The sequence below is a fragment of the Lycorma delicatula genome, chromosome 6, assembly GCF_047948215.1.
Source record: "Lycorma delicatula isolate Av1 chromosome 6, ASM4794821v1, whole genome shotgun sequence".
Classification (NCBI taxonomy): domain Eukaryota; kingdom Metazoa; phylum Arthropoda; class Insecta; order Hemiptera; family Fulgoridae; genus Lycorma; species Lycorma delicatula.
The window spans coordinates 165,600,123-165,627,667 of NC_134460.1; the positions used below are offsets into that span (position 1 = coordinate 165,600,123).

At 31.0% G+C, this 27,545-nt stretch overlaps 1 pseudogene; it reads right to left on the reverse strand.

Moving 5' to 3' along the window:
* LOC142326475 (uncharacterized) overlaps positions 1–7,011 on the reverse strand; it is a 145,765-nt pseudogene extending 138,754 nt beyond the window's left edge.
* Between the last annotated feature and the right edge of the window lie 20,534 nt (positions 7,012–27,545).

Below are 27,545 nucleotides of genomic sequence, written 5' to 3' on the forward strand. Positions count from 1 at the left end.
AGAAAAGATTATATTATACGTAGTCGATTATAATCGTTAAATATTTTTCCTTCAGCGACCTCAATCAGCCCCTTAATAAATATCTCATTAGAATAGTTTTAATGTTAACTTCATTCTATTATGACAGATTTTTCGTTTGCTGCTACTTTACGTCGTATCAATTAAATAACAACCCTTGTGAAAATGAAAACGAGCTTGCTATTTATTCGATTTAAAAAGGCTATAAGTTAAATAAATAAAAGATAACGGTTAAAAGAGATATTTAAACTGAATTTTTGGATTGTTCTACGTACAGCTATGGAAAATAAAAATTATTAGTTTCGATTTACATTACAATATATTTAGTAAAAGATTAAGATTTTTTTTTTGTTTGTGTATTAAAAAGCTTTCATCCTGAGAGAAAAAATTTCAACAAATTTATTTTTCTTATTTAAGGACAGATGGAAATACGTTTAATATTACAACTTGTTTTTATGTGTTTATATATCTATTTATCGGATATATTCTCGTAACTTGATCCGAAAAATGAAGTATTATTTTTAATGAAGTACAAATATTAAGAAAAAAAGGCTTTATAGTTTAACATGGAAACAAAATGTTTCATCGACGTACTGAAACTTAACTATTTTTTTTTTTTTTCAGTTTATATATTCAGAAACCGATTTTTTCTAAATGATTTATCGGTATTCTATTTTTTAAATCGTACATAAGTAGATATTTTATAAGTATTTTTATAAAACAATAATTTGTTTTTAAAGGTATAAACGTTATAGCTGCAGAAAAAGAAGTCGCATCTGGACTTGAATTTCTGAAGCAAGCCCTGGAAAAGCTTTGTGTAATCTTTGCCGTATATCAATACCTTATGCCGGTGCGACGACTAGTAATCTATCTCGTCATATTAAAGTTAAACGCCCGGGAATTGATATTTCAAGACAAAAAAATTCTTGTCCTTGTGATTATCGTATTTCAGAAACGCATTACGATTTAAATCTTACGTCTATTGCGATTTATTTTTTAAGAAAATATTCATAAATAATGAATATAATTTCCTTATGGCTTTTTTTTTAAATATAAAAACTTAATAATACGGCTCAAATTTTGCGTGTCTGGATTTTTGAAAATCTTTGTGTTTTATGACCAGCGGCGGCTCGCGTATAGGCACTGTGGACTGCAGCATTACCTGTTTTCGCTTAATATTATCGATAACATTTAATATAACGAGTCCTTTTTTCTTAAATTCTTTCTTTATACTTGTACAATATATAATAATCCTTAAGCTTAATGTCAGTAGCCATCCCCCAGTTTATGAAAAAGATACGAAAATCTTTGTACGGAATTGTGCGCTTCACAGTTCCAGCGGCGTTGTGTTTAGCTGTTGTGCGCATGCGCACATAGGAAACTGCCAGGAAGAGAAAACACAGTCGCTCCCGCAGAGCCCACCCTGGCGTGCCGGCGGAAAATAGTTTTCTTTTACGCCACGTGTTTACGGAAACTTCCTTTTTCGTTCGCTTCTCTAATTCGATCATCTGCGGAAGGAATGCGAAAGTGTTTATTTGTCTTTTCAGTAGCGATCAGAAGACTGCTGAAAGCAAGGGCACTTTGATCGCCAAATCAGAAGGGCTAAAGAGAAGATAATTAGTAAAAACTAATAACGAATTTGTTTCTGCGTACATAGAAATTGAAATTAACCGCCGTTGGAGTAAAGTGTTTTTAAGCGGAGATTTTATCGCCTAATATTACTAAAAAAATATTATCTGTTGACATTTTATTATTTATTCGATTAAACCGAATAGGCCTTTTAAGCGTAATATGCTTAGAAACGGTGGGCCGTATTCTTGAATGTAATAAAGTGTAGAATTAGATTATTATCCTGCTTTCTGCTATCGATTCATTCTTGTTTTCGGTTCTTTTATTTTACAGAAAACTTTAACCGCGGCCTTGAAAAGGCTAAGAAAATCAACTTCGTTAAATTTAGCTACGAACCGCTACCGTTCATGTCTGTTTCTAACCAAACGACACGATTTCAGCGATGAAGAATTCCAGAAACCGGGTATCTCTCGATCGGATGGACCGATTTGGATGAAATCGGCACGATGATTTTTTGTACGTGACGGCGATTAATTTGTCACGATAGGTGTAGGAGGCAAGGAGATGTGGACCTTAAGGTCCTGTATCTCAAAATTTTATTCAAAGGGCAGAAATGTTTCCTAGCGAACATATTTTCCGGTATTATTCAATCCCCTATAAAGGGATAAAAATATCCTTTTTTCGGTTTCTCGCGCGGTTGGCGAAAGGACCTGTTGGTCTGCCTAAATTATATTTGAACTATATTTCGACGAAATAGACTTTTCCGTTATCGGTCTAGAAATGTTAATCGCTGAAATTACTTAATTTTTCATATTTACTTATAATTCTAACGTTACATATTTGTTAAACTGTTTACGCCGTATCAAAACAGTACATACTGAGAATATTATTAAGCGACGTCAGGAACTGGGCGGAGCGAAAGCACGGTAACACAGGCTACGAATTTACCCGGCTCCTGTCTGGACATAGATGTTTTCGGGAGTCGTCGCTCCTCGATCGCCCCCTGGGGACGCCTTCCGGTCATACGGATTCGGATAGTAGAGTGCCTGTGTGATCATGCAGGGACTGTACATATCATATGGCTTAGATCCGGGCCCTGCAGGATAGGGGGGCAGGATTTTTAGCGGGGGAGAACCCCGCACTGCCATTAGTGCTGGCCTGACGGCGGCTGGCAGAGCTTTTTCCTCCCCCTGCGGAAATAGAAAAAAAATGAATATTATTAAAAATACTGATATCAACATTTTATTTTTATTAAATTTCAACTCTACCCGTATTCTATTTTCCCATTTTTGACAGCTGTTTTTAAACGCTGTACAGAGAAGTGAATACAGTATAAAAAATTAATGAAACTTATAGTAAAATCCAATATAAGTTACGTAAATTAGCGAGCGATTTAATAAATAAACCTCGAAAATGAGAAAACTATTTCACAAGAACAAAATATTTTTTATACATTTGGTAAATATAAAAAGCATACAAATGCTGCATAATAAATATGTACAACTTTATCCCGGTTTCAAAATTGCCACAATAAACACTTAAATTACTTATATACGCTATTACTATCTCGTATCAGACATATATATATATATATATATATATATATATATATATATATATATATATAGGTTATCCACGTTAAAAATGTACATTTATTCCTACTGTGGAATTTTTAATCCCCATAATAATACTAGAAAGGCAACAATATTTTTAAGAAATTATATGCATAATAACTTTTAAAATACGAGTAATACATAATTTCTTATTTTTTACCGTATTTTACGATAATTTATTCAGTTAACGTAGTTTCTTAAAATTTTTGGAACTCTGCTTCAGATCGTGCTTAAAACATAATTAACGTTTCGTTACTTATTCCGTTATATTCAATAAACGGATGTAGAAATTTTAAACATTTTAAAAGATTTATTACGTTTTTTAACGGGATTTAAAAAACATTCGGTAGAATAAATCCATAATACATCCATAGATCGATTAACTCATTCCAATCAGGAAAAGGAAAGGTGGATATCGTTTTGATAATAACCGTAAATTAAAAGAAGATTTCCATCTTTGAGTTAGTGGCGTTTTTATTTCTGTAAACTACAGGTACGTAAAACTGATAGGCGACGGTCGTAAACGTATCAAACAAATATCACACCTTTATAAAACAATGCAAGCAAAACCGACATCAAAATCCGTTCAGCACGCAACACCCGGTCGGTTTACCGAAAACGATTTGGATGGATTTCAATTAAACAACAGATTTTTCTTTGAAATTACGAACGGTAACGTATTCCTTATAAAATTATGATCATTTCCGTCTTCATTTTCTCAATTTATCAACCATCGTGTCATATTAGTAAAGTTTTCATCGGTTTATTATCGTCTGCGAGTAAACAGTAATTTTATTTGCAATTATTTCTAAATTCGGAAAAAAAAATTAGGTTTGAATTACGGACAAAAGTAATAGGATAGCTGCCGTAATTACAATGAAGTTAAAGTTAAAATAGAAAGTAATTGTAATGTTTACAAGCCGTAATTTTAACGATAAATATTGTTCGAGCTGGTTGTAAGTAATAGTTTTGATGAAAAATGAGATATTATTTGTAAATTACCCGTCAAGATTGCGATTATTATTTTAAGATAGGTAAATCGGATTCATATTTTAAGTTTTTTTGTTATTTTTGCGTAATAAAATAAATGTTATATCCGTTGAAATGTTATTTTTTGAAAAATGCTTAGTAAATTTTTGGAAGGCGTAATTTCTTTTTTATCTATTTCAAGAAAAATTGCCCGTAATAACGAATAAATTTGAGCGGTGCAAAAAAGTAGATTTCTTTGCTTGCGAATTCCGAGTTTTTATAAAATGTTTATAGCGCCTTAGAAATTAAAGAAATCTGCATATCAAACGGAAATATTTATAAAACAATCGAACTTTATGTTTCAACCTGGCTCGGTTCTTTTAATCTTGGAGATGGCAGTACAACGTATCTCATTAAATTTATTATTTTTATTTATGTTTTTTTAGTAAATTAACCGGAGGCAGGGGCAATTTTTTTTTTTTTTACCTTTCTTCACCCCTTTTGAAAAATCGAAGTCTGTTTGTTGTTATTTATTCGCGTGAAAATTACACACATCAGAGAACCAATAGATTTACCGCTGAAAGAAAAATCTGAAAAATTATAAATACGGATTCTATTATTTATTATTAAAAAATGTTACGCGCTTTTTAAGTGTGTTAACATTTTCCGTTGAAAATACATTTTTTTAAAAATAATATAAACGTTCTTCTGGTAGCGAGTGATCTTTATTTAAATATTCTACATTACATTACACAATTAACGATTACTAAAATTACAAGCAATAACAAAATTCTAATAGATATTTCAGTAGTAATAATTTTTTTTTTCTTTTTAACAGGTGACAAATTAATTTTATCTAAATCTAATGTTTTTAAACTTATATAAAATTCTGTGCGTCGAGACTAATCAAAACTTAGTTCATTATATAATTTTGGATGCCCGCGATTTTTATCGCATACTGTGGGTTATTTATTTATATAATTTTACCGTTATTAGGATCGATAAGATATATTCCTTAAAGTGTTTTAGTTATTTTTTACTTATAATTTACAACTTTTATTTTTACGTAAAAGGAAGTATTGTAATCGCGAATAATTTCGGTTTTCAGATTTCAACGGAAATATCCATTTTCACTTGTTTTTGCGTGACGTCTGTACATATGTATGTGCGTACGTAATTACCTCGCGTAGCTCAAAAACGATTGGCCGTAGAATGTTGGAATTTTGGATTTAAAACTGTTGTAAAACATCTAGTTGTGCACCTCCCCTTTTGATTACAATCGGATGAACCAAAAGCGTCCAAAAAAAAGCCAATATTTAAAAAAATTGGATTTTGGACTTTTTCTTAACTGCAGTAATAAGCTCTGATCGAGAGGTTTTCTACGATATATCGTAAGCGGTACTTGTTTTCATCGGTTCCAGAGTTATAGCCCCCAATAAAATTTTAATTAATGAAAGAAAGCGACCCCACGCACTCGTGGGTAAGATTACCCTTTGCGGGCCCAGTTAAGGGTTAAATTAAAAAGTTGATTATATATTTAATAATGTGTACATCACGCGAATTTATTTTATTTGTTTTTCCGATTTACATTTAAATTACGGGTTCGTTTATTTACTTCATGTAGTTTTTAACTCTTAAGTAATTAACCGTTTAAAACAATATCTTTTTCACGTGTAAAGAAGGATATATTTTAGGTAAGAGGGCCGTATTAAAACCACGTGTTTTCGCGTCCCTCAGTTTTCTGTTTTTATTAAATATTTATTAATTAAATATTTACTCGATTAGTATTAGGACATAGAGTATATTTCTGTGAACATTTTCAAGTGATTTGATCAATTTTAGGACGATTCTGTGATTTATTGTAGAATTTTACGGTTTTTAATTTTAATATTAATTTTTAATAGCCATTTAAATGTTTATAATAAATGACGTATAGCTACTTCGATGACGCCATCTTTCTCGTTAAGTGTGTGTGTGTGTGTGTGTGCTGCCAGGCCAGCTGCGCTTCCCTACTCTGTTGCTATTGGTGCAGAGGGGACACGTGATGCGCCATGCTGCTCTGCGCATATCAGTCACTGCTATGTAGTTAGTGCAAGAATTATATAAAAATATAAAACCTAGACTTTAACGTAATATCTGTTAGAATTACTACTATTCCAGGAATACGCTTGCATATGCTAAATACTAACTCCTCCTTCACCCAAAAATACCCGGGAGCTGCTGATTACAATACAATACATAAATACGAGCCTTATAAAAATTTAATTCGCTAACGTCTAAAAATCTGGATTCCTGCAACTCTTTCTTGCGTAAAGTAGTGGGTTATTTCTATATAAAATTTTACTATTATTGGGGTCGATGAGATAGGTTCCTATTCCTTAAAGTCTTTTCGTTATCGTTTCCTGATGGTCTGATCGGGTAGCGGTTACGTAAGATAAAAGAAAAACATAATAAATCGCTTAAACGCTATTTAAAGTTTGTTAAATTTATAATTATATACCAGAATCGCAAGAAGAGTTTACGCGTCAACTATAATAAAGGAAAACAATACGGTAAATAACATTTACGCTACAAGAACAGAAGACTAAACAGAAAATATTACACTCTGCATCGAATACAATTACATTCGCAAATACAAAAATAATAAAATCTAATTTTACCTTTTTTTATTATATTCCGGCAATCCAGAAACAGCCGCGAACCGTAAGTAAGAATTAAATAAAATATTTATATAACGTAAATCTTGTAAAGAGCTTAGCGCAATGATTTATCGATAACAAAACATTTACACTGCACAACCGACGCTTACGTACTCACGAACACAAATGCTCGATAGATTGGTAACATCGTCTTCCCCACCCATATTATTATTAACAATAATCTTGCGTGTGTAATTCGTTGGTAAGTTCACATTTGTTGACAAATTCTAGCCGGTATTGCGAAATCGACAAAACTGCTGTCTGCGACGTGTGTCCTTGACCACAAAATCTAATAATTTTTATTTTTTCCTTTTGCGGCACACTTGACAAAAAATACTGCATCTCTGTTATATCCGTTTAATTAAATTTTCATTAACATCTAAAGAAACATATTTACAATTCTTATTTGTATCGCTAGATTAAATAATAAAATCTTCACAATTTATTTCTCGATCGATATTATTTCAAATGAGCATAAATATTTCCATTACTTTTTGTTAGCACTAGACTAGATAGGGAATCTTGGAGAACTGCATCAAACCAGTCAAATGACTGAAGACAAAAAAAACTTGTTTTTCCTTATTCTAATTTTTGTTGATACTATTCCAGTCGCATAAAATATCAGTTACATATTATTCATACAGTCGATTATCCTACTCTCTTAGCCCTACTTTTTCTAAATAAGATACATCCCATATATCGTTTATTTTTTGAATTTTTAGAACTCAAAATCGTATTTTGAAATTTTAAAAATTAACTGAGATTACTAATTTTCCCTACTCCATACCCTGATGTTAGAATATTCCTGATCTGTGCTTTTCCCCTTATCGACCTAGTATCTATTAACTCTCTCTCCTGATCGAGCGATTTTTCATCCGCGTGTTTGTTACCGATGTACTGAAGCTTCATTTCTTCAAAATTTTCTGTTAGTTTTCGTTGCGGTACATCATTATGGCCGATAATGATATTTTTCTGTCGATTATCGTTTCACCTTGGACGATCTTAACTTTGCCGTTCTTCATTTTTCTATTAATTTTATTTCAAAATATCTATATACAATACATCGCCCGTAAATTTTTAAGTATAATATAACGAATTATATGAAATCAAAGAGCGATTAAACGATCGCCAACAAAAAACAAATAAACGAAATGACGATCAGCTCCGACTTGGCAAGAATATTGTGCGACAATATCAGAAGAGTAATGAACTAAAAGATACAAATTTTTGCACCTTATTAAAGATCGGGCATGCATGTCTCAGTGTATATGTTGTTGTTCTTATGAGGGTCTATTTTTCAGTCAGTCTGTAATTAACTTTAATTAATGTAAATAAAATTAAACAGAAATTAAAGTAGAAAATCCAAAAATAATACGATTATAAATTATAATTTTCAATTAATATTAAATAATCAGACACTTCACCAAATCTATTAGATATACACGTTTTTAAAATTCCATAAAATTTTATTTCACTAATAACTTCTGATTTTTTTTTCCATATATATATTATTATTATTATTGAATTGTAATTTATTGTATTTATTATTGTAATTTTTTTTTTTTAAATAATGGGTTAATATATTAAAGCAATATATTTAAAATAAAAAAAATGAAAGTTAAAAAAATAAATAAAAAATTAAAATAAAAAAAACGTATGAAGTTTGATTGGAATCGATGAGCCTTTCCTTTAAGATCCAAACATTTCATAAATTAAAATATTATTTTAATTTCGATCGCAATCGAAAAGTGTGGTCCACAATTAATGTTACAACAGCCCTAATCTAAAATTTCAACATCCTCCAGCTAATCGTAGGATTCGTTATAAATACCGAACATTTTCGGGTAACCCATCTTTTTCTTTCTTTTTCCTGTTTAGCCTCCGGGAATTACCGTCCAGGTATTACTTCAGAGAGATATGTATCTGTAAATGAGGTATTTGTACAGTCTCAATTCGACCGTTCCTGAGATGCGTGGTTAATTGAAATTCAACCGCCAAAGAACACCGGTATCCACGATCTAGTATTCAAATCCGTATAAAAGTAACTGATTTTACTAGGACTTGAACGCTGGAACTCTCGACTTCCAAATCGGCTGATTTAGGAAGACGCGTTCACCACTAGACCGATTCGGTGGGTTAGTAAACATCACTGCGTTGTGATGTTAGTGTCCATGTCTGGTTCTTCGAGCGTAAAAATTATAATTAATCTTAACGTCAAGCCTATCTAGGGAATATATTTAATGTAAATATAGTCTTATGAAAGCAAACAATACGAGGTGTATTTTCTCCTCCTTTTAGGTAATTAGTTATAAAGGAGGTAATCTCCTAACTCAAAATTTGTGTTAAGATTAACCTTCTCGGCCGTCCCTCTACCGAAGATTTATGACTTATTGTTAAATCGTCATAGCTATTACGATAATAAAGGAATTACTTAAAACCGATTACGGTCACACATTACTGACATCAGATATTCTTTATTTCTCTGTTATAACATCCATAGAAATGTAGTCCCTACTCCAAATTATAGAACGTAGGAAACCCCCTTAGTTCTTTTGCTTTTCTTAACCGCCTATTAATAATCTGCCTCAAAATGTTATCGTTAATTTTAACCCTCTTCGCAGAATTTTCTGTAAAAAAAATAATGTGACGAGTAAGAAAAATCACCTAAATGTATCGATTAAAATTTATTTCATTCCTTTTTCATCAAAATGAAAGGCTTTCAAGAAACAAATGTATCCTGTGTGCTCTTTATTTTGCGCTCGTAAGTAACAAACATCTTTACCGTTGTACGATCAATTCTAATTTATCCTTGTATTTTTATTTAACATCACACTATTCGGTAGTCACTTATTCTAAAGAGAAAAAAAACAAAATTACCTGTATTTTATCGAATCGGGCTATAGAACAGTTTACTTGTTCTTTGGAGTTCAAGAAAGGAGTTAATTATTTTTCTGCTGTTGTTCTTAATAAGATCTAGTTAAATCTTTTTCCCCGTTAATTTAATTAAAATATTCTCTTTTACAGAAAAAAATAATATTCCGTTTTCAATGATTTTTTAATTCGTTTTTTTCATCGCTGTGTAATATGCGCTCAATGCCTTTTAGCTGTTTTTGAATTTTTTTGAATTTTATTTAATCTACCGATCATCAATGCAGATATTTAATATTTCTAAGAACTAATATAGACTCACCGCATCCGATTTTATTTTATATGTCGCTCTAATTAAAGTTTTACCTCTATTTTCTTTGATTTATCCGGTATAATAAGAGTTATTTTTTTATCGATGTATTTCCATCCTTAACCTTTCTTGATATTAATTGTATAATGCATTATCAGTGCAAAATATTTGTAGATTTAATACAGGTCTGTTGTCCTGTCACCGTCTGAAATAATTTTACCGTCTAGACGAAAACAACTTTATACTTAAATACATCGGGATAGGAACAGAACTTCTTAGGCGCACTCTTTGATTTTACATAATCGGTGTTATGGTAAATATATGCTGTAATTTTTTTCTCAAAAACAACCGCTTTAATGTAATTTAGTTAATTAGCGAATTCTTCGTTAAATACTAGCTAAAATAAAAAATGATAACTAATTGCAAACTTCAAGTTAATTTCTAGCGATTTCAATTTATAAATTTCTTCTGTATGAAATGAAGCGCGTCAAAACAGAGGTACTGGAATTTCTGATGAAAGATGCTATATTTCATCGGAAATTAAATACTATAGATTAAATAATATAGATTATCTATGTAGATTATTTGTAAATTCATTTCTACATTAAATAAATCGTGACCGATTATTTTTTCGATTATATTTCATTAAACTAAAAAACCCGTCCCCTATATCTCCCAAATTTTGAAAAATTTGTTACTATGTCGATAAGAAGATTATTCCGCTATTTGTTTTGTACTTATTATTCTGGTGAATTTACTACGTCGATACTACTCTCGATTCTACTTTCAAGATTTTATTATTTTTTTAGTCGATAAATTAATTAGCTATATAAGCGTGAAAATAAACGATTGAAATTTTATACGAAAAAAAAAAATCGATCCTGACCGGAATTTGAATTCAGTACTTTCCAAACGAAAAGCTGAGATATTCATTATCTTTCTGTTACGGAAGTCAAGTTTGAGACGCATTTTGTTATCTTATTTCATCAGACAGCAGATCTAAAGATTTCAGATTCGTTGTTAATTTGTCTTTTTCTTCAATTTCACATTTGAAATCTCCTAAGCCTCTTTTTTTTTCTTAGTCTCGGTGTTTCATCCGTACTTACGCATACTCCAAACATAACTTTACATATGATGCTTCTATAACTCTAATATCTTCTTACGTAAGTACAGTTTCTGTTAAATAATATGCGTGTTTCTAAAAGATCATCCGATTTTGAAATTTCATAACTATTTAGCTTTTAGTCCCTTTTTGATCGAGCAAAGTACCGTTAGAAAGCGGGAACTCTCGAATTTCACGAGGTTGCCGCCGGGTAGCTCCAGAACTTCGTTCGCTTCAACGTTAGAAAAAATGGCGACTTCACGACAGAAATCACGCTTGTTCTCGCACAGCGTGAGTTCGTATTTACTGTTCGGTGTGATTTCCATAGCGAGTACGGCGCTGAACGTCCTTCCGCTAAGAGAATTAGGCTCGTATAGACGATTTAAAGACACGGGTTGTCTACGTAAGGGAAGTCAAGCGGACTAACCCGTGTGTCAGACCAATATATGGAACGAATCCGTCTGACTTTCTCAAGCAGCCCCCGAAAATAAACTCGCCTGCCGGTAGAAAAGTAAACGTTCTCAGAAAGTCTATCCGGTTTGTTTTGTGTGTCGTTTGCTTACGAAACCGTACAGGATTCGGTTAGCGCAATCTCTTTATGGAGGTGACACCAAAAACACCGAATTTTGTGAATTCGTCCTTAATAAGGCGGAGGAAGAAGATGACTATTTTGTAACGCGCTTAGTGTTTAATGACGATGCTACTTTTCATTTAAGCGGGAAGGTGAACCGCTACGATCGATATTAGAATGACGGGGTACGGAAAGATGCCGCGTGAATTTGGACAGCATGAGAGAGACTCTTCCAAAGTTATATTTTTTGTGCGGTTTCGGGGGAAAAGGTGTACGGTCAATATTTTTTTCTTAGAGAACACTTTTGTGGGAACAACGTGTCTCGATACGCTTGAAAACCGACTTTTCCCTCTACTAGAGGTCGATTCGGATAAGTTATAACGGAAGGGGGAACATGTAGCGTGGTAAGTGCCACAACACGAAAAGTCTGAGTCTGAGGACTGCAGGTAAAGGCTTTTTTTTCTATTCGATAAAGCAACCGGAAACTACTTCACACCTTATTATCTTGATAATGATTGTTTCAGCGATGATTTTTATTTCACGTAAAATCGCGTATACATTTCTGATAATATTTATTATTTTATACTTTATATTTACTTAAAGCAGACGTCAAATATTTACAATCGATGCGATGTTTGATGAAAATTTATTTAGTTTGAAAAAAGAGAAAGACGATTTTAATTATTGAAATCTATCTAGTAAAGAAGGATAAATATAAGTAAAGCAACGTACATGGAATTTGTTAAGTAGGTATTTGGAAATATCCCTTGGAAGAAGACTGAAAAACTTGTAAAGAATATAAAGTTAAAATATAGAGAATTTAAAATTATTTATAATCTGAACAAAACTCAGGTAGCTTGGGTTTAAAATAAAAGACCGAAAAGAAAATCTGCAAAACAGTTAAGAAGCGAGACGAGAATGCAGTGTCCATCTCCAGTACTTTTATAAAAAAAATAATAAAACACTCATTTTATATATATATATTATTTGGACAGTAAAATTTCAACCGGTGAAAGGATGTAAGGTGGCGTGGGCACAAACATTGACAATAAGAAAGCAAGTAAGCCAAAAATATCGTTTTTAAATTGTGTTAGAAAATGAATTGAAAATTAACCGGTTCGACTAAATGCGAAAGAAAGCGATATAAAATAAATCGAAGATGAAAGAAGCCGATAGTAATTTTTGAGCAAAAACGGTCGACTTTCCGTTTAAGGTTCCCAGAATCGGTAATTTATATTGTAAGTAAATATCGAAGGTAAAAACCTTAGACGATCGCACGACCAGAATACATGAAGCAAATACCAAACCGATGATATTCACGGCAGGACCCTGGGACGTCCCTGATTCAAATCCTGATTAAATACAGTATATTTCACATGCTATAGAGTTTTCCGTTTTTTATTCAGATTTACAAACAAGCTTTCTAGTTAACGAGTTGTTTTTATTATCGACCTAGGAAAAAACCGGCAAGATTACAAAATTCGAAGTCGATAGTTCCAGCGTTCAAGTCCTAGTAAAGCCAGTTATTTTTATACGGATTTGAACAGTTCGTAGATACCGGTGTTCTTTGGCGGTCGGGTTTCAATTAACCACACATCTCAGGAACAGTCGAACTGAGAATGTACAAGACTACACTTCATTCACACTGATACATATCACCCTCTGAAGTATTATCTAAACGGTAGTTACCGGAGGCTAAACAGGAAAAAGAAAGAAAGAGATAAGGTGGCATCAAACGTAAAAAGGTTTACGGTTAAAGACGTAAAAGAATCGGTATTAAACGCGTTACAAAAATATTACCGTTTGAGGCTGGAAAAAGTATATTAATCGTGCCGAAAAACTCCACGAGCAGCACTTGACGAATATGTCGTTACTGAGTGACGTACAACCTTTTATACCGAATGTAGATGAAATGACAGCCATAGTTCTCGTGATAGTAAAGGATTTTAATCGTAATTAATTTTACGTAAGAGTTTTAATGTCATATGACAATGAAATTTCTGTTGTTTTAAAGTAAATATTTTTATGACGAAATGTTTATTTCTGTTCATATTAGAGGTGTGTACGATTTTTTTTTCTCGTTTATATAGGTTAAGTGTTTTTTTTTTTTTAATTTCCTATTCCAAAAACCTAATATTCTTTTGAGCTTTGTAGGCCTACAAAAGTACAAAATAAAAATATTAAATTGTACAACAAAATACAAAAATAAATAGCTCTAATGAAACCTGAGTAAAAGCAAAATACGAAAAAAAAACAATTAAATTATAAACCGTACGGTAAGAGTCTCGCAGATACCATTTCTTCCGCCTAAAAAAACAAAAATTTCTGAAATATAAATAAAATTGTTTTTAACAAAACGATACCGATATTGATTGTATAATTTCTCTAAATGTGATATGTATTATTCGTTGTTTAATAAATAAAATCGGGCCGGTAAGAGTTTTCTAACAAATTGTTCTATTTTTTGCTTATTATATAGAACGCTTAAACATTGTTTGTTATCTATTGTGTATATCTGTCGTCTATTACAAATATTTAACTTTTTTTAAAACAAAATTCTAAATTAATAACAGATTTTGATAATAGAAATGTAGTGTCACACCTTTTTTTACATCAGTATCGTTTTGTTAAAAACAGTTTTATTTATATTACAGAAATTTTTCTTTTTTGAGCGGAAGAAATGGTATCTGCGAGACTCTTACCGTACGGTTTACAATAAAATTGTAATTTTTTTGGGATATCACTGCGTTTTGTTAAGATTATTCTTTTATTATTTTTACGAATTACTATTATTATCTAACGGGTTCATTATTAAAATTGATCGCCTTTCTAGAACAATATACATTTATTGATTTTCTCGGCCAATTTTTTTTTTGACACTTCATACCGTATTTTTCCTTTTTTAATAAAATTTCTATAATCTCTCGTAAACTTATACTTTTTTTTTAAAGAAGCGATTGGAATTATAAAAATTGTTTCACCTTCAGTACTTTCATTAAAGTAACAGCATTTACTATTAAAACAAGCTGTAGTATATTTTCTTTTAAATTTTATTTTTTCCAGTACATTGTCAAGTTTTTGTACGCTATCTAGTACTATCAAGTACTGCTATATAACGGCGCGATTGTAAAGTCACCTTAAAAAATGAAAAAAATGACATATCGAGTCCCGCGGCGGTTGTCAAATGAAAAAATAAATTGTCTGACAAAATTCGAGGTACATTTTGAAAGTATTCTTTGTTATAAATCTAATCGAACTGAAATATAATGTTTTCGTGCTTATTTTTTAATTTTTCCCCCCGTTTTTACTTCGCTTTTAGGTCAGGTCACGTTTAGAACCGTAAACGTAGTTCGTCGACTTCGTCGTCTGCGGACTCTTACCGGCGTGGAAGTCGAGAGTTCCAGCGTTCAAGTCTTGGTAAAGGCGGTTACTTATATACGGATTTGAATACTAGATCGTGGATACCGGTGTTCTTTGACGGTTGGGTTTCAATTAACCACACATCTCAGGAACGGTCGAACTGAGATTGTACAAGATTACACTTCATTTACACTCATGCATATCATCCTCATTCATAATCTGAAGAATTATCTAAACGGTAGTTACCGGAGGCTAAACAGGGAAAAAGAAAAAAGAAATTCATAATTTAAGTGCCTGTAAAAGTTACTGAATTCCATTTCTGCAAATCAACAGCAAAAATAACTTTAAAATTAGCGATACGTTTAACTGAACCGAGATATATATATTAAAGAAAAATATCGGCTCGACTCAAATATTCAAATATATATCTGAAATGTAATATTATTTTAGTAGCTAGCCACCATTCCGTACTTTTTTCTCGTATTTCTTGACTCCGAAGTTAAAGGTATTCAAATTTACTTTTTTTTCTTCGGTGTTAGTATTTTCACGGACGTATCTGCTTCGTCAGAATATTTTATAAGTATTACTGTTTCTTTAAAAGATTCATGTTCAAATTTTATTTGTATGCGTAGAGAACTTGAAAAATTTGGAATAGTTTCTTAGTAATTATGTGTGGGCTGTTGATCTCAAGATTTATCGCCGTTCAAATTTCCTGATAAAGTAAAATGTTAGGTAAGATTCAGATTCCCGAATTCAAATTTTTAATGCGTTCTGAACGACGTTTAAGTTATTCAAGAACTCAAAAACCGATTTAAACTTAATATATTTCTCAAAGCTTGCATTTGATTTTGAGCCGAGCGTATGCGTTGCATTTCAAGTCTTTGAGAACGTTCTTGCGTAGATTTTACGTTGCCTGCGATTTTAAATTTTAGTAGCCCTACAAGTTTTTTTCTATTTGTGACGTAGGCGTTATTGAAAGTCGAATCTATGCCGATTACGGGTATGGCTTACCCTGATATAAATTTTTAGTTCGGGAACTAAAAATATTCAGTCTTACTCTGTACAGTCGTAAATTTGTAAACGGTCACAGTCGTCATTTCCTATAATTTTATTTTAAATTAATTTATTTTTACCAATATTATGATATCGATATAAAATAATATTTTATAGACGATGAATTAAATTTTGTAAAAAACATAATTGTTTTCTGACGAAGTCGATATTAACATAGACAACGACATTTTTATTTATAAGCTTTTTTATTATACGATTTACATAGTAGTGAGATAGATGAGATTTTAACTGCGGTTAACTTTCCAGGTGTCATAAGAAAGTTAAGGTAAAATTTTTTTATTCCGGTTCAGTAATTTTGCGGTTATCGGGAACTAACGAAAAAAATGCCGTCAATATAATAGAATTGTGGTTAGTTTTTTTTCTTTTATTTATATTTTTCAACAGTAAAGAATTTTAATTTTTTGCTATTTATTTAAAAATTTCCTTGATATTTTACTTCAAAGTAGGTAATTATTTTTTTCCTAATGTGTCGGAATATATATATATATATATTTATTTATATTATTTCATTTTCAACAATTCTGTAAATGATTCTAAAAACGGTTTATTTGTTATATCGTTTTTTTTTTTAATAATTTTTGTCTTCAAATTATATTTTTTAAACATTACATATAATTTAAATATATTAGAATTAAGATTCATTATTAATTATTTTACCGGTTTTTTAATTATTATTATTATTATTATTTTTTTAGTTTTAAAATCGATTTTATAATTAGTTAAATGTATTTTATTTGAAAAATGTATTCACGTCGGTATAAATTGAATGTAAAATATTCAGTGGAATATAAAAATTCGTAAATTAATTATGAGCACAGGTCAGTTCATTTTTTATCGGCTACTGAAATAACAAATATACAGCTCTCTATTATATTTATAATTAGATCATACGTACGGTGCTGGGGGACGTAATCGCCGAACTCTAGAACCGATTCAGTGGCGCCAAAAGGAGCAAAAACGTTCATGTCGACACAAGTCCTATATTGCCTTGTTTGCCTTCTGGACGCCATTCTGTGATTTTCAACAAAAAAATTATTTTTCAGGAGCGGTAAACCTGCATTAATTAAATTTAGAAAACTTAATTTTTTATTCTAAAAAATAAATTATTCTGAAAACGTCACGTCAAAAATTCCAAAACGGAGGCTATTTTAATTATTTATTCTTCAATGTCTGTAATTATTTCTTTGATAAAATGTTTAATTATTAAAAGATTTATTAAGGATTTTATGTTGAACAAAATGATACCCCATTTTTAAAACTCCGTTGACAAACAATCGAGTTATTGCAAACAAGTAACCCGATATACGTACACATTTGCACCGTAATGCAAGGTGATAACTTTTGCTTGTTTTTGTTTCCTCAATTAAACTTAATAAATATTGTTAATAAAAAATAATAAGAGTAAATTAATTAAAATTAGCGGTTTTTAATATTTTATCCCTTCTACGTTGTACGCTTGGAAATGCGAAATTTTTAAAAACATTTAATCAAGACACATTTATAAAATTATATTCGTATAGTATTAAAATTATTATAATAGTCCTTTCCTTTAAACTCTGCTGTCTAAACATTTTATTTGCTTTGCTTACGCGCGTGCGTGTGTTTGTATTGAAGTAGAATGACACACAATTAGATCGCATAGACAAAACCGAAAGGGAAGAATAAAATAAGAGAACAAATTTCTTAGTTATATGTAATAAATCCTTTATGTCGAGAAACAGCGCTCTCACTCCTCTCTCTTTCTCTCTACAGATATATTTATTAAAACGTATGACACATGTACGTGATATACGAAACTTTTAACCTTGACGTTTTTTAATATTACACTGGACAACTGTCATTGTTTTGTCTACTATAAAAAGAGATAGATACATTGCTTTAATGTCTCTCTTCCGGTTACAGTTTTTTTTTTTTTTTTTTATACAACCGGTCGAGTAAATTAAATAAAATTAGAAAATTAATTTTTACAGTTGTTAAAGAGTTTTTAACGTTTGTAATTTATTTTAATTTTATTGTAAAATATTACTGTATAATAACCAAAGAAGTAGTAATTAATAATCGCGGCAAAGTACATTTAATCGGCGTAAATGTATAATCACGCCGATTAAAGTTGTAAAACGTTTTCTGTACATTTTGTGTCTGACGAGTCAGAAATTACGGTATACTTGCCGCATAACATCTGATGATACATTTAAAGCCGACTTCTTTGCTTCGTTGACCAAAATTTTAGTACTGTAACAATATTTTTGTAGCAATCGATCTATAAAAAGAGAGAAAATGAAACTAAATTTTGTAGTAATTATACGATAAAACTAAAATAAATTACGAATGTTAAAAACCTTTAATAAGAAAACTTATTACCTGTAATATATAAGTTTTAAACCGGTCTTACGTACTTTTTTCTTACCTTTCTTTCTTTTTCCTGTTTAGCCTCCGGTAACTACCGTTTAGATAATTCTTCAGAGGATGAATGAGGATGATATGTACGAGTGTAAAGGAAGTGTAAGTCTTGTACATTCTCAGTTCGACTATTCCTGAGATGTGTGGTTAATTTTGAAACCCGACCGCCAAAGAACACCGGTATCCACGATCTAGTATTCAAATCCGTGTAAAAATAACTGGCTTTACTAGGACTTGAACGCTGGAACTCTCGACTTCCAAATCAGCTGATTTGGGAAGACGCGTTCACCACTAGACCGACCCGGTGGGTACTTTTTTATACCTGTAATAAGAAATAATCTTAAAATAAGTTATAAACGTTAAAAATCGATTTAACTATTCGGTTTTCCATTAAACAATTTTTTTATTTAGATTAATATTTTAGAAATTTTTTAATACGATTATTCATAGTTAATTTCTTTTTATTAGTATTTTTATAACAGCCGTATAATCATTTTAATATACTGTAATAAAAGTGTATTCTTACAAGAAAGCTGAGAGGGATTAAATAACAGCCGATTAAACAAGATTGTAAGATGTATATGATATTTATTAATGTGAATATCAATCGTTACATTTCATTGTACCTCTTTGTTTTTGTTTTGGACATAATGGACTACGTTATTTTAACAGATTCACTTTTTTCTCCCCAGCTCCCTCGTAATTTCCCTGATATATATATATATGCGATATGATGTTTTTTATTCCGATAAAAATGTCGCGAGAAAGTTTGCAACAAGTTTGTACTTTGCCAAACGCCGAGTTTATACTTTGGCATAAAATGTAAATTATTTATTTATTAAATACTTTTTCTCTTTTTTACATTTTAATTTTCTCGTAACGGTACCGCGTAAAAAAGTACAAAAATTAAAGTTATATTTATAATGTAATTTAATTATTATTATAAAAAATATCTTATAAGATGTATTCCTAAGCTGAAAATCGTGAAAAATGTTTTAAGTGCGGTGAGACGCGACGAATTTCACCGGTTACGTCAGTTATGCTAGATTTTCTAGTTTTCTAGTTCAAATATCATAATAAATCTCCACTTCTGCTCCTTAACAAATGTCTTTAAAATTTCAGTACGACCTTATTTCACCGGATTAGCTTCAATCCAGCAAAATCTTTCGCTAGCCGCAACTCGCAAACGTAGCATTTTAGGACATACGTCTATGTGACCGTTTTCCATTATTTTCAAAAGTAAAATAGGTCATAAAGTCCTAGGAAAACTTCGTGATACACTCTGTATATTAGATATACTTATGTAGTAATAGTGCACTACAACAAATAATGTAAACAATTGCTAGGAAGCGTTTACTAATATGATCCGTGAATTAAACCTTTTGACGCATTTAAAACAGGAAAAATAAGAATGAAATGTAAAATGGTAAAATTGCTTAATATAAAGCATTTTCAATGTGTTTATAATTTTTAGATGTGCCATATAAAAAAAGGTATGTGGAAATAGGAAAGCAATAAAGAAAAGAGAGAAATTTTAATAAGAAAAAAGCAATCGATTTCAATAAATCAAAATATTTATGATAGAAGCAATCTGGGGTTGCCTTATCGACAGATAAAAGAAATAGGGTAGGTCAGGTCTGCTAGTCGACTAAACAGTCTCCTTTTCACACGACAAAACATCACGTGATTCTGACTAGGACAGTTAGAAAGAGCGAGACAGATAGTGAGGAAAGAAATATATATCGTATAACCTTCATCGTAGCACGAGCTCTTTTTTAATATGTAAGATCAACACACACATTTTAGTACAACGCGGCTAAAATGAAAGAAAAATCTCTTCGGGTAAAATTCATAGTTATCCACCCTCGGAATTAATGTTACAGAACTATTAATTATTTCGTCGCCTATTACGCTCAACAAAAACAATACTTCACCACGGGTATAATACAATATATTTTTGAATGCGAATAAATATTTTTGAAAAGATAAATACTTTTGCGTAGAGAAACAGTGAAATATATTTTTAAAATCTACCCTTAAATTGTAAGTAAAAAAACCGTTACGTTAATTTAGCATTTAAAATTACATTTGTTTTAATACAATAAACAGTTCTAAATTTAATTTTGTCGATTTACATTTTTTTTAATTATTACACAAATCGTGCAATCTAGATTATTTTTCTTACGATTTGGGAAATATCTTTAATTTTAAAACAAAATTAACTTATTCTCATGCGTTAAACTTCTCAGATTAATATCACTAATTTTTTTCAAAACCGCTGAAAAATTCAAGAGCCAAATATGTTGAAATTAAAATATTAAATAAGTTATATTTTCTAATCGGTTTATAAACTTAAAAACTTGCATAATATAAGCGGTAAAAAACTGATACGCATAATTTTATTTCCTCTTCTATTAACCCGTGGGATTTTTAATTCTTAAGATAATTTTACTTTTTAAAATTTAAGAAAAACATAATCCTTTTTAATCTTATCGGAGTGGAACGACCAAAAATATTCTAAAATTATTTCTTATTTATAACTAAATAACCAACCGTTTTTAATCGACATAATCCGACATACGGGTTTTTAAATCAACGGTTTTCTGGTTATTAACAGTTTCTTAACTAAATTTATTTGAGAAAGGGATAGTCGTTTTCAAAAATTAGTAAAAAACACTTACGTTCGATTTGTTAGGCCGACATATTAGAAAATATGTATTCACAAAATATATAACTTATAGGCAAAGATATAAAGCGATTCGTGCAACTTTTACAATTAACTTTTGATTTAGACATTTTTATTTATAGTCGCATCAACAATTAAAGCCGTTAGCGACTCGTCAATATCTTTATGAATGTTTAAGATCTGACCGAAAGATACGGGTACCAGAACAGAAATTTGTAGCGTAACGAATAAGTCTATATCGTCCTGCCTTAATAACTCCCTAACTACTAGTCTCGTGCGGGGTCATTTTATAAATTACACGGTCGGTTCACCGATACGACTTTGAGCTTGCATCGATGGCGAATCGGTCGGCGGGGAGGGGAACAACGGAGATCGACCAAAACTGGCGCTCTCGCTCGTTTCCATTCTGTATAGCTCACGACTTAGACGTGATAGAGCGGTGATTCGCGTGTTTGTGTTTAGTTTGTCCAGATATATCGATTTAAATAATATTAAGTGTATTTTGGAGAATATTTACGCGTAAAAAATTAAAGTAAACGTGTAAAAAAGTATAAAAATTGAACGCCGGCCTCGGCCCGCGCAAATAAAAATTTACAAAATATAAATTACGCGTATCGTTAGAACGGGAAGGTTATGGGTCGCGCACAGTTACCCCGATGTCCGTTGGCGAGCAAGCGAGACCGTTTCGGGAGCGTTGCAAAGCCGGCACGGTGCGTTTAGTGAACGACGCCGCCGGCATGAGCATCTGTACCGCAGCTTAGCCTTACGCCTCTTACTCCTCTCATTACAGACCGATGTTGAACAAAATTGTCGTCAAATATTAGTCGAAATAAATATCGTATACCGTTTAGCGTCTGTTTTATGTTAAAATTAAATTTAGTTGGCGCTCAATATCTCGTTTTTATTTCGATCCGATACTCTAAAAGCGACTGGTTGACGTACAGAACGACCGCAGTCGGCAAAATGAAGGAACTAGAATTATCCGTCGGAGACTTTCAGTTTTGTTAAAAAAAAAAAAAAAATACGACGGTGGGTCTCCCGTTTAACTGTACAGAGACGTTGGTCGGTCTTTATCTCGGAGGAACTTCATCCGAGGACTGTAATGTTTCACGTTAAACCAACGGCCGTGCGCCCCGACACAGACCCACTCGAGTATTTGTTTGCAGTGTTAAATGAACGGCAGTGCGTAATGAATGTCTCCACCGTTATCAAATTATAACGGTGGAGACATCAATACGACAGAACGTTAAGTCGACGCAAGTTTAACACGTGACAACCACCTTTATATATTTTACACACTTTACATAACAATTATGCTACTAACGACAAGGGTTTAGTCGATAAAAAAATGTTAAGTCGCTGAAGATGGAATTCGTTTCCGAAACCGGTAAAATGCATTAAAAGATTGTTTTTGTAAGTGGATTTTATATTTTAACCGTCGGGCCGTGTTTGATAAAACTATTATGAAGAGAACAAAAAAACATCGTAAAGTAAAATAATAAAAAGGAAAAACGATGCAGGACACTTACGTTTTTAATATCGATTAATAATTATCTTTTTTATAACTTTCTTCTTTTTTTTTACAGAATATAAAAACAAAAAATATATATGTATATACTTTTATTTTATTTCCAAATCGTTTAAGAAATTAAAACTTAAAATAAAAAATAATAATTATTGTAATTTTATAATTATATTTTGTCGTAATCTCAACTATTAACGTAAAATAATTATAAATATTTTATTACACATAATCGATTATATAATATTATAATATATGTTTTCCTTCTACCTGTCCTTCCAATATTAAAGCGACTATTCCAGGATGCCTTAGTATGTGCCCTATAAGTCTGTCTGTTCTTTTTACTACATTTTTCCAAATAATTCTTTCTTCATCTATTTGCCGCATTACCTCTTCATTTGTCACTTTATCCATCCGTCTGATTTTTAACATTCTCCTATAGCACCGCATTTCAAAAGCTTCTAATCTTTTCTTCTCGGATACTCCGATCGTCCAAGTTTCACTTCCATATAAAGCGACACTCCAAACATACACTTTCAAAAATCTTTTCCTGACATTTAAATTAATTTTTGATGTAAACAAATTATATTTCTTACTGAAGGCTCGTTTAGCTTGTGCTATTCGTCATTTTATATCGCTCCTGCTTTGTCCATCTTTAGTAATTCTACTTTCCAAATAACAAAATTCTTCTACCTCCGTAAACTTTTCTCCTCCTATTTTCACATTCAGCGGTCCATCTTTGTTATTTCTACTACATTTCATTACTTTTGTTTTTTCTTGTTTATTTTCACGCGATAGTTCTTGCGTAGGACTTCACCTATGCCGTTCATTGTTTCTTCTAAATCCTTTTTACTCTCGGCTAGAATTACTATATCATCAGCAAATTGTAGCATGTTTATCTTTTCACCTTGTACTGTTACTCCGAATCCAAATTGTTCTTTAACATCATTAACCGCTAGTTCCATGTAAAGATTAAAAAGTAACGGAGATAGGGAACATCTTTGTCGGACTCCCTTTCCTATTACGGCTTCTTTCTTATGTTCTTCAATCGTTACTGTTGCTGTTTGGTTCCTGTACATGTTAGCAATTGTTCTTCTATCTCTGTATTTGAACCCTAATTTTTTTTAAATGCTGAACATTTTATTCCAGTCTACGTTATCGAATGCCTTTTCTAGGTCTATAAACGCCAAGTATGTCGGTTTGTTTTTCTTTAATATTCCTTCTACTATTAATCTGAGACCTAAAATCGCTTCCCTTGTCCCTATACGTTTCCTGAAACCAAATCGGTCTCCTAACACTTCTTCCACTCTCCTCTCAATTCTTCTGTATAGAATTCTAGTTAAGATTTTTGATGCGTGACTAGTTAAACTAATTGTTCTGTATTCTTCACATTTATCTGCCCCTGCTTTCTTTGGTATCATGACTATAACACTTTTTTTGAAATATATTCCTAATATAATGCAATTCTTAAATGATTTCTTTCTAATAATTTCAAATATAATTTTTTACATCAATTAAAACAAGTTTGTACACATTCTATACTTGTTATAATACTTAGTGTGAAATATACTGTACTTACAATAAATCAGTAGTCAGGTTAATTTGTTTACAAATTCTCATTATAAATGTTTAATCAAATCTTCAATATTTGGTACTTTTTCGTTTTATGCCACCCAAAAATTCTTGCCCAAATCAACTCAAAAACACGCAAAAATAATTATTATATTGAAAAAAAAAAAAACAATTTTAGGCAAAAAAGGTAATAAAAATACCTTTTTTTATCAAACAATTTTTTTTCAGTTTTTTATACTAAATCAAAGAAATATAATAATTATTTTTTTGTATATTCCTTTGAGCAGTAGTAAAAAAAACCTAATATTAGTATCAAATGATAATTGCGTATCTTATAACCAATGTATTATTGCGTAAACCAATTTCTGATCTACAAGTTCATTTTTTGCATAGCCACCTATCACGTCCGTTTAAATTCAATGTCATTAGATGTACTCGTTTGATATAACCATTTACATTTATTTATTTTATAAATATAATTTAACCAAACTTAACCTACGCTCGCTTCGCTCGCTAACCTTGACTAATTAACACAGTAATGTTAGAGTATTTACATAATATATTCAATAATTATTTAAATAATTAAAACATTACTGTTAATTAGTCGAAGTGAGCGAGCGTAGGTTAACTTTTGTTAATTTATATCTATAATTAAAAGCAATAACGCTTATAAAATTTTGAGTTGATATCGGCAAGAATTTTTGGGTAGCATAAAACAAAAAAGTACCCGATATTTTAACACGCGTGCGTGTGTGTGTATGATAAATAAAGTAATCCGCTCTTGATATTTTACAATTATTATGAAATAAAGTGAATTTATAAATCTCGGCAGTAAAAACGCAGGTGTACGAAAAAAATATTATAGTTTTAAAACTATTTAATATCTCTTAACTTTGACTTTCGGTTATGAATAACCGATAAAACGAAGGAGTAACTCTTACACTTTTTCCTACAATATTCAATGCGAACAACTTCCGTTACGCGGCACTCGACCGACTTATAGGGCAGTTCGTCATACTTTAACCGACATATCTGGACTAATGGAAGCCACAACCGTTTCATTCCTGCGCCTCAAATCAGGTAGGTCAGTACCTACCTACCGGTACAGGTAGGTCAGATTTAGGAGTAAATACCGATTAAGAATACGGTTAATTTTTTATTTTTAATAATCTTTAAATCGCATCGATTATTCTGCTCGTGGTAATAAATGATATTACCGTGAAGTAGAACTCACCCGATTTAACTTCGGTGATCTATGTGAATCGGTTTATTAAACGTGATTCTGGTTAAGTGAGTAACTTTACATTTTTAAACTTCCAGATTTCCTCAAGATTTTCCGATTAAAATCTAAACCTTCAGGTTGTAAAAGTCCGTTTTCATGTTATCCAGAATTCAAAACTCTGGTATCCTTTCGCATAAGTAATTCGCCTTTTTAATTAACGATAAGAAAAACGGTACTTACGTATTAACGACACCGCAGCTACAGCTTTATTTAAAATTAATTTTAAGAAATGGTTATTTATATTATAAATATAATTTAACCAAACTTAACCTACGCTCGCTTCGCTTACCAACCTTCTCTAATTAACAGGAGTGTTTTGATTATTTAAATAATAAATAATTGCAATAATTACTGAATTTATTAAATAAATATTCAACAACTTACGGTGTTAATTAGTCAAGGTTAGCGAGCGAATCGAGCGTAGGTTAAGTTTGGTTAAATTATATTTATAAACTAAATATATTAAAATTAATAAAGAGACTGTTTTGAATCTATGTTAAACTCTATATCGGCCCATTTTCCACCGAAATCCGATCGACTTCTTTGTTTTTAATTAAAGCTGAAGCTGCGGTGGCGCTAATACGTAAGTACCAGAAAAACTTCACGATAATTGTAAATTATATGTTAATATTTTAAATAACATCGATATTGAATATAGAGTTTATTTATTTTAGGGTGTTTCGAGCTAAGCATTTTCAGTGAGCTCAAGGACAAAGTTCAATAACCGAAGAAAGCATTTATTCGTTAACAAACGCTCTCTTACGGTTCTAGACACAATCGGAGTAAATTTTATTGCCGTCTACAGTTTACTATTTATAACTAAACACCATTATATTGAAAGTATATATGTTTTTCTATTTCAGTCACCTTGTACAATCTTAAACATCGATAAAAGTTTGTTTAATCTGATAGAAATTGTAATTTCGTATATGGTGATTTTTAATTATTATTGAACTGTAAGTTTAAAAATTACTATAATGTTTTTGTTAATCCTGCAGTGAATCTTTTCTGGGTTTTATTGCACTTAGTTTTTTGTTTTTTTTAAAAATGAAACTATCGTTTTAAGTATTACAATTAGTAAAATTGAAATTAAAAGTAAGGATAGAGTTCTAGCTTTTTTCTATTGAGCTTACACTGGTGACCGGTTAAAAAACATTTCAGAAGTTATCGTGATATTTAATTATTATTTATTTTACAATTACTAAGTAAATGTTTATTTTAATTAAATAGAAAAGAATGAAGATAAACGTAATGTATTTTTTTAATCGCCTGAAAATCTACAACAGACATCCTTTCTTGTCGGTCATAAAAAATAATTTTAATTTTTGTATTGTAAATATTAGTATAAAAATGAAAGAGAAAGGATTATGGAAACGCATCTGTTTGTACCTTTATATATGTGTTTGCACGCGCTCGTCCACGTAATTAATTTGTTTTGTTCATTTTAAGTGCTCCGATATAAAATAATCCCTAAATACATCGACAAGCATTATCTTTTAGAAGGCTAAAGATTAAAATTTATGCTGTGATAGTTTACAAGCGAGCAGATTTTAGCGTTTGGTATGGGTATTCTACTGCGTATGGGTGTGTGCGTACGCGCTCGCACGTATACGCACCCGTTTTGTTTGTTCTCACGTAAAGCTACTGTCTAGAAGCGAAATAAATAATTCACTTTTCCATAGTAAATCTGTTTAATCGTAAATAATCTGTCTAATCATTTATTTCAATAACAGATTATTAATAAATTTTTTTATTTATAATTACTACTTAACTATAAATTTAAAAATCTGATGTGGAAACCATATCACTTCCTTGTACGCCTATTAAATTATATATACATATTTTTTTTTTAAATGAAAAGTACATAAAGTTTTACTCCATTAATAACTTCTGATATTTTTCTTCTTTTTTTTTTAATTGTTCCTGAATC